Source organism: Triticum aestivum, chromosome 5A (assembly GCF_018294505.1).
Source record: "Triticum aestivum cultivar Chinese Spring chromosome 5A, IWGSC CS RefSeq v2.1, whole genome shotgun sequence".
Lineage (NCBI taxonomy): Eukaryota > Viridiplantae > Streptophyta > Magnoliopsida > Poales > Poaceae > Triticum > Triticum aestivum.
The window spans coordinates 289,494,417-289,500,416 of record NC_057806.1 but is presented as its reverse complement, the minus strand read 5'-3'; positions in this window follow the sequence as shown (position 1 = coordinate 289,500,416).

Genomic DNA, 6,000 nt, shown 5'->3' with positions numbered 1-6,000 from the left:
CATCCAGCATTCATTTTCTGAGAGAGAACCACCTACTCATGTGCTGAGACCAAGATATTCGAATCCTACCACAAGAATCTTGATCTCTAGCCTTCCCCAAGTTTCTTTCCACTCAAATTATCTTTCCACCAAATCCAAACCTATGAGAGAGAGTTGAGTGTTGGGGAGACTATCATTTGAAGCAGAAGAGTAAGGAGTTCATCATCAACACACCATCTCTTACCTTTTGGAGGGTGGTGTCTCCTAGATTGGTTAGCTGCCACTTGGGAGCCTCTGTCAAGATTGTGGAGTTGAACCAAGGAGTTTGTAAGGGCAAGGAGATCGCCTACTTCGTGAAGATCTACCCAAGTGAGGCAAGTCCTTCGTGGACGATGGCCATGGTGGGATAGACAAGGTTGCTTCTTCGTGGGTGGAGCCCTCTGTGGCTTGCGCAGCCATTACCCTTCGTGGGTTGAAGTCTACATCAATGTGGATGTACGATAGCACCACCTATCGGAACCATGCCAAAAATCTCTGTGTCTACATTGTGTTTTCTCCCTCCAAACTCCTCGCATTTACCTTCATATGCAATGATTTACATTCCGCTGTTGTACTCTTAGAATTGCATGTGTAGGTTGATTGCTTGACTTGTGATAAGTTGCTGAAATCTGCCAAGGCTTAAAATTGGGAAAAGGCTAGATTTTTATTTGGTCAAGTAGTCTAATGACCCCCCCCCCCTCTAGACATACTTTCGATCCTACAAGTGGTATAAGAGCTTTGGTCTCCATTTGCCTCTATTTCCATAGCTTTGGTGATCATAGCCTTGGTTTCACAACCTAGGAGAGTATGGCGTCTAGCAAGGGAAATTACCACCATAGAGGTCCTTACTTTGATGATACTAATTTTGCTAGTTGGAAGCATAAGATGAAAATGCATATTCTTGGACATAACCCCGCCGTTTGGGCTATTGTGTGTATTGGCTTGCAAGGTGAATTCTTCGATGGGAGAGAACCGAATCATGAAGCTACCGCAGAAGAATTGAAGATGCTGCAATACAATGCTCAAGCTTGTGATACCCTCTTCAACGGATTGTGCCCCGAAGAATTCAACAAAATCAGTCGTCTTGAGAATGCAAAGGAAATTTGGGATACTTTGATTGATATGCATGAAGGTACCGACTCCATCAAGGAATCGAAATTGGATGTGCTTCAAAGTCAACTTGATAAGTTCAAAATGAAGGACGGTGAAGGTGTCGCTGAAATGTACTCTAGGCTTGCTCTCATCACAAATGAGATTGCCGACTTAGGAAGTGAAAAGATGACTGATAGATTCATCATCAAGAAGATCCTAAGAGCCTTGGATGGAAAATATGACATTGTGTGCACATTAATCCAAATGATGCCCAATTACAAAGATCCCAAGCCAATGGAATTCATTGGTAGAATTGTTGCTCATGAGATGTCACTCAAGGATAAGAAGAGCTTCACAATGAGTCTAGTGGTACTTACAAAGCCTCATGTGATACTCCTACATCATCAAGTGAGAAACAAGTTTTTAATGAGGAATTGAGCCTAATGGTGAAAAACTTCAACAAGTTCTACAAGAGTATAAGCAAGGAAATAAGTTCCAAGTCAAGGTCCTACAATGATAAAAGATCTTCTATCCGTGAGCGTAATTGCTACAATTGTGGAAGACCCGGACACTACTCCAATGAGTGTACGGCTCCCTACAAAAGAAGAGAAGACTCACCTAAATGGAGAAGTAGAAGAGAAGAATCACCTCCAAGAGAAAGAAGGAGTAGAGATGATCGTTATGAATGAAGAAGCTCTCGCAGAAGAAAGGATTCAGAAAGGAAGGACAAGTCATCAAGGAGCTATACAAAGTGAAGACATCAAGCTCATGTTGTTGAATGGGTATCCGGTTCCGACTCCGACCACCACTCCGAGAGAAGTTATCACTCTGACTCTGAATATACTCAATATGAAGGTGTTGCGAGTCTAGCACTTGTGTCAACCAACTCCTATGACATATTTGACTCACCAAATGAAGGAATTGGAAGATTCTTCATGGCTAAAGGCCCAAAGGTATCACACCCCGAGTATGTTGATTTCAATAGTGATGAAGATGATTTGCTAGGTGATGATGATTTACTTGTTGACAACTTTAGTGATGAAAACTATGATGAACTTGCTATTAATCATGCTAATCAAGATAAAACGAATGACGATGATAAGAAGGATATTGAGCGTCTAACTAAAGAACTAAACACTCTTAAGTTAGCTCATGAAACTACCTTAGAAGATCATCGAGAGCTTTTAAAGACTCATGAGAGGCTACGGTTTGAAAAGCTCAACCTAGAGCAAGAGCATGGGTTCTTAAAAGCAATCAATGATGATCTTCGTAAGAAAAGTTCTTCTTACATTGTCAAGCATTTGCTCTTGTTTACTTACATGCCACAAGTAAAATCTAGTAACAAGAGTAAGAAAGATTCTTATTCTAGTAGTAACAATAATCATGCTAAATCCAATGTTCTTGCTTCTAGTAGTTCTCTTGATTCCACTAATTATTTTTTAGCCAAGTTACACTTGAGCAAGAAAATAGCTTATTGAAGGGAATTATAGAGAAAGGTGTTTACAAGAGCCTTGCCGGAAGTAAGCAATTTGAGGAAATTGTATGCAAGCAAGGAAGGCACCGGAAGAATCAAGGTATTGGTTTTGAATGAAAGTTCAATGCCAATGGAGTTGAGTGGGAAGAAGATCAATACCCCAAGACGAAGTTTGTTCCTCAACAAGAGAAGTATGATCTTACTTCCTTCAAAGGGACACAAGCTGAAGATGATCTTCCACCACAAAACCACAAGCAAAAATGCAAGAACAAGCTTCAAGAGGAGATTGATGCATTTAAAGAAGCTCCCAAGGCCTTGGTAAAGTGGGTTCCCAAGACTACATCAATTTCTACTTCATCAAGTACGACTACAACTCCAAGGATTCCCATCAAGTTGATGTGGATCCCGAAGAAGAAGAACTAGAGAGTTCTTGAGGGTGACTCCACTAATATACTTCACTCATATTATTTTGGCGAGAACAAGTGCAAACAACTTCCACATCTTGCATTAGTTCAAGGAGTCACAAACCCTCTTGTTGGTAAGACAAGGGACAAGGTAATCTAATGCTTTCATGGACATAATCTTGTGTGTACTTCACTCTATGTCTATGGATATCCTTGTTTGTTCCTTCTGGGACTAACCCATGTAGGTATTGAAGTGCAACTCACTCCAATGGATTGCTCCAAGTGATCTACATAAACATTGAGCATCCACATCTTCAACATCTACATGAAGTCATCATCGACAAAACCCAAGGTTAGTTCATCCCTCTTAAGGGGGATATCACATCTAGGGGGAGCTTTACTCTAAGAATTGAGATAAAGCAACTCTAATTATGTGAACACAACAATGCTTTATGTAAAAGTGGTAACCCCACTTGTTCTTAAACGATGAGTATGACCTACGATCAAATGTTCTCATTTGACTCCTCAATCAATATACTCATATATAGATGACCTAGTCATCGCCAATTGCTTGATAGATGCTAGAGTGTTTGTGCATGCTTTGCCACATATTTCATTTGCTATCTTATTGTGTGAGCATGTTGATTGCATATTTTTCTCATTCAAGGACATCCATTTATTTTTTTGACTGTTTGGGTTTTTATTTTGCCAAATGGATGGACAAGAATGCCTAAGAACTTCCTCTAGCTATCTATGATTTTCTCGTCTCAAACTCTATTCATGCTACATCACAAAGTTTGATCAAGTCAGATTCGAACTCTCTGAGTGAGGAGCACTCAGAGTCACCGATTCGTCATAGACTTAGACTTCCGAAACCTCTCTGTGTATTTCGGTCTGATCGATTCATCCCTTTCGGTCATACCGAGTTCATTGAGTTGATCTAGGTTTTCAATCTCGGTGCAACCGATTAGAACCGTTCGGTCACACCGAGTTGCAGTAACCACTTGCAATTCTGCATCTCGGTGCCACCGAGTTGTTCCACTCAGTCACACTGACAGGGTCAGGATATATATACCTACGGGTCAAATTTTGGAAATTCCTCCGAAACCTTTCGCTCGCGCGTGTCCCGCTCTGCCGACTCGGGTCTCCGGATCATCTCCTCATCACCGGCGACCTCCCGCCACTGGTCTCCGCCGCCGTCAATGGGAATCTTCACCGTGTTGCCGCCGTAGTGAGCTCATCGCCAAGTTAGGGTATGAGTTCAATCCTTTGTGCAATCTTTACCTCCGATTCTTAGCACAAAGTCAATCCCATGATTCTTACCAAGTTTGAGATTATCCTATCCAGCAAAACTCCCTTTAGATTAGTTTTGAATTGAAAATTTAGGGTTAGGTTTCCAATGAACTCATCTGGACCGACCGAATTATAGAAATCAGTCTCACCGATTTGGCTTAGGCCATTGCACTTGTAACTTTCGGTTTGACCAAAACTTGCAAATCGGTGTGACTGATTTCAACTCTCAGTGAAACCCTAGCAATCTTGGACTCACCAGACTGTGTCTCGGTCTGACCGATCTCACTAGTTCAGACTCCAATATTGCTTCGGTGGCACCGAGTTTAACAAATCGGTAGCTTCGAAATGCTTTCTGTGGAAAACTAAAACTAAGTTTTTGACTCAATTGTTTTGCAAAATCTCTGCACTTCGTGATGCTCATCCACTCTATCTCATGTACATCTATTCACAGGGTCAGCTTTTAGTTTGTAGTGTCAGAAATGTCTGATCAGAGTGACAGCCAGAACAAGTCCGAGGAGCAAGTTAACATGAGTGAGGGCACTAGTCCCTCTGACAGCTATGATGAGGGTAGCAGAAGCACCCCAAGCAACTTTCCCAAGGAAGCTACAAGGACAAGGAGAAAGAGAAACTCAGACTCAGAGGATGAAGACTATGTTGCTGCTGAGGAGGAGGTCAGCTCTAAGAAGAAGGTTGTCAAGAAGGAATTTGGCACAACAGCTTCAACAGAGCCTGGTATGCACAAGAAGGCTCCTGCCAAAAGAGCGCCCATGTCAAAGGCCAGAGCCTCAACTCTTGAAGCCTCCAAAACAACTGAAGAAGAGGCTGTTGGTGAAGGCAAGAAGAGTAAGGAAAGGGCCAAGAAAACTATGGCAAGATTTATTGGAAAGCCCTCAATGATGATTCAATCAGATGAGGAAGAGGAAGAAGATGATGTTGCACCAGCACCTAAAGCTCAGAAGCTGATGGGGGATGCCATCAAGTCTGGGGGTGCTCCATCAAAGCCCAAGACTGCCCCCAAAGCTACTGCTCCAGCCACCAAGTCTGCATCCAAGAGATCCACCAGAAATATACTAGTTGCAGAGAAGAATAAGGCCCCAGTGCCTGAAGTAGAAGAAGAAGATGGAGCCCAAGTGCTCAGAAAGTTAAAGCCCAAGTGCTCAGAAAGTTAAAGCCCAAGATCCCTGATCACGATGATACACATCTAATGGCTGAAAACATGAAGATAAGGAAGGATGCAGGTCTCGGACTGTGGAGACAGTCAAATCCTTATGCCTCAAGAAGAAGAATTGTTGTAGATTACAGGTTGCACACTAAGGAACAACAAGACTTCTATGAGACAGTCCTTTTGGATAAGAAACCCATAGTGTGTGACATGAAGTGGGTTGATTGAAAGTACATCGACAACAATGAAGACCACTTCCCTGGAGTGCATGAAAGTTTCGGACTTAATGGAGTAGACACCTTTGTGGGCCAGAAATTGACCAAGTGGAATGATGAGCTCATTATGCAGTTTTATTCAACAGCTCACTTCTACCTAGATGGAAGGATTGTTTGGATGTCTGAAGGTACAAGGTATCGGTCAACAGTTGCTGAGTGGGCCAAGCTGATCAATGCCCCTAAAGAGCATGAGGATGACACTGATGTGTATGCCAAGCCAAGGAAGGGACATAACTCCATGGCACATATGTACAAGGAGATTCCAGATGCAGCTTTGGAACA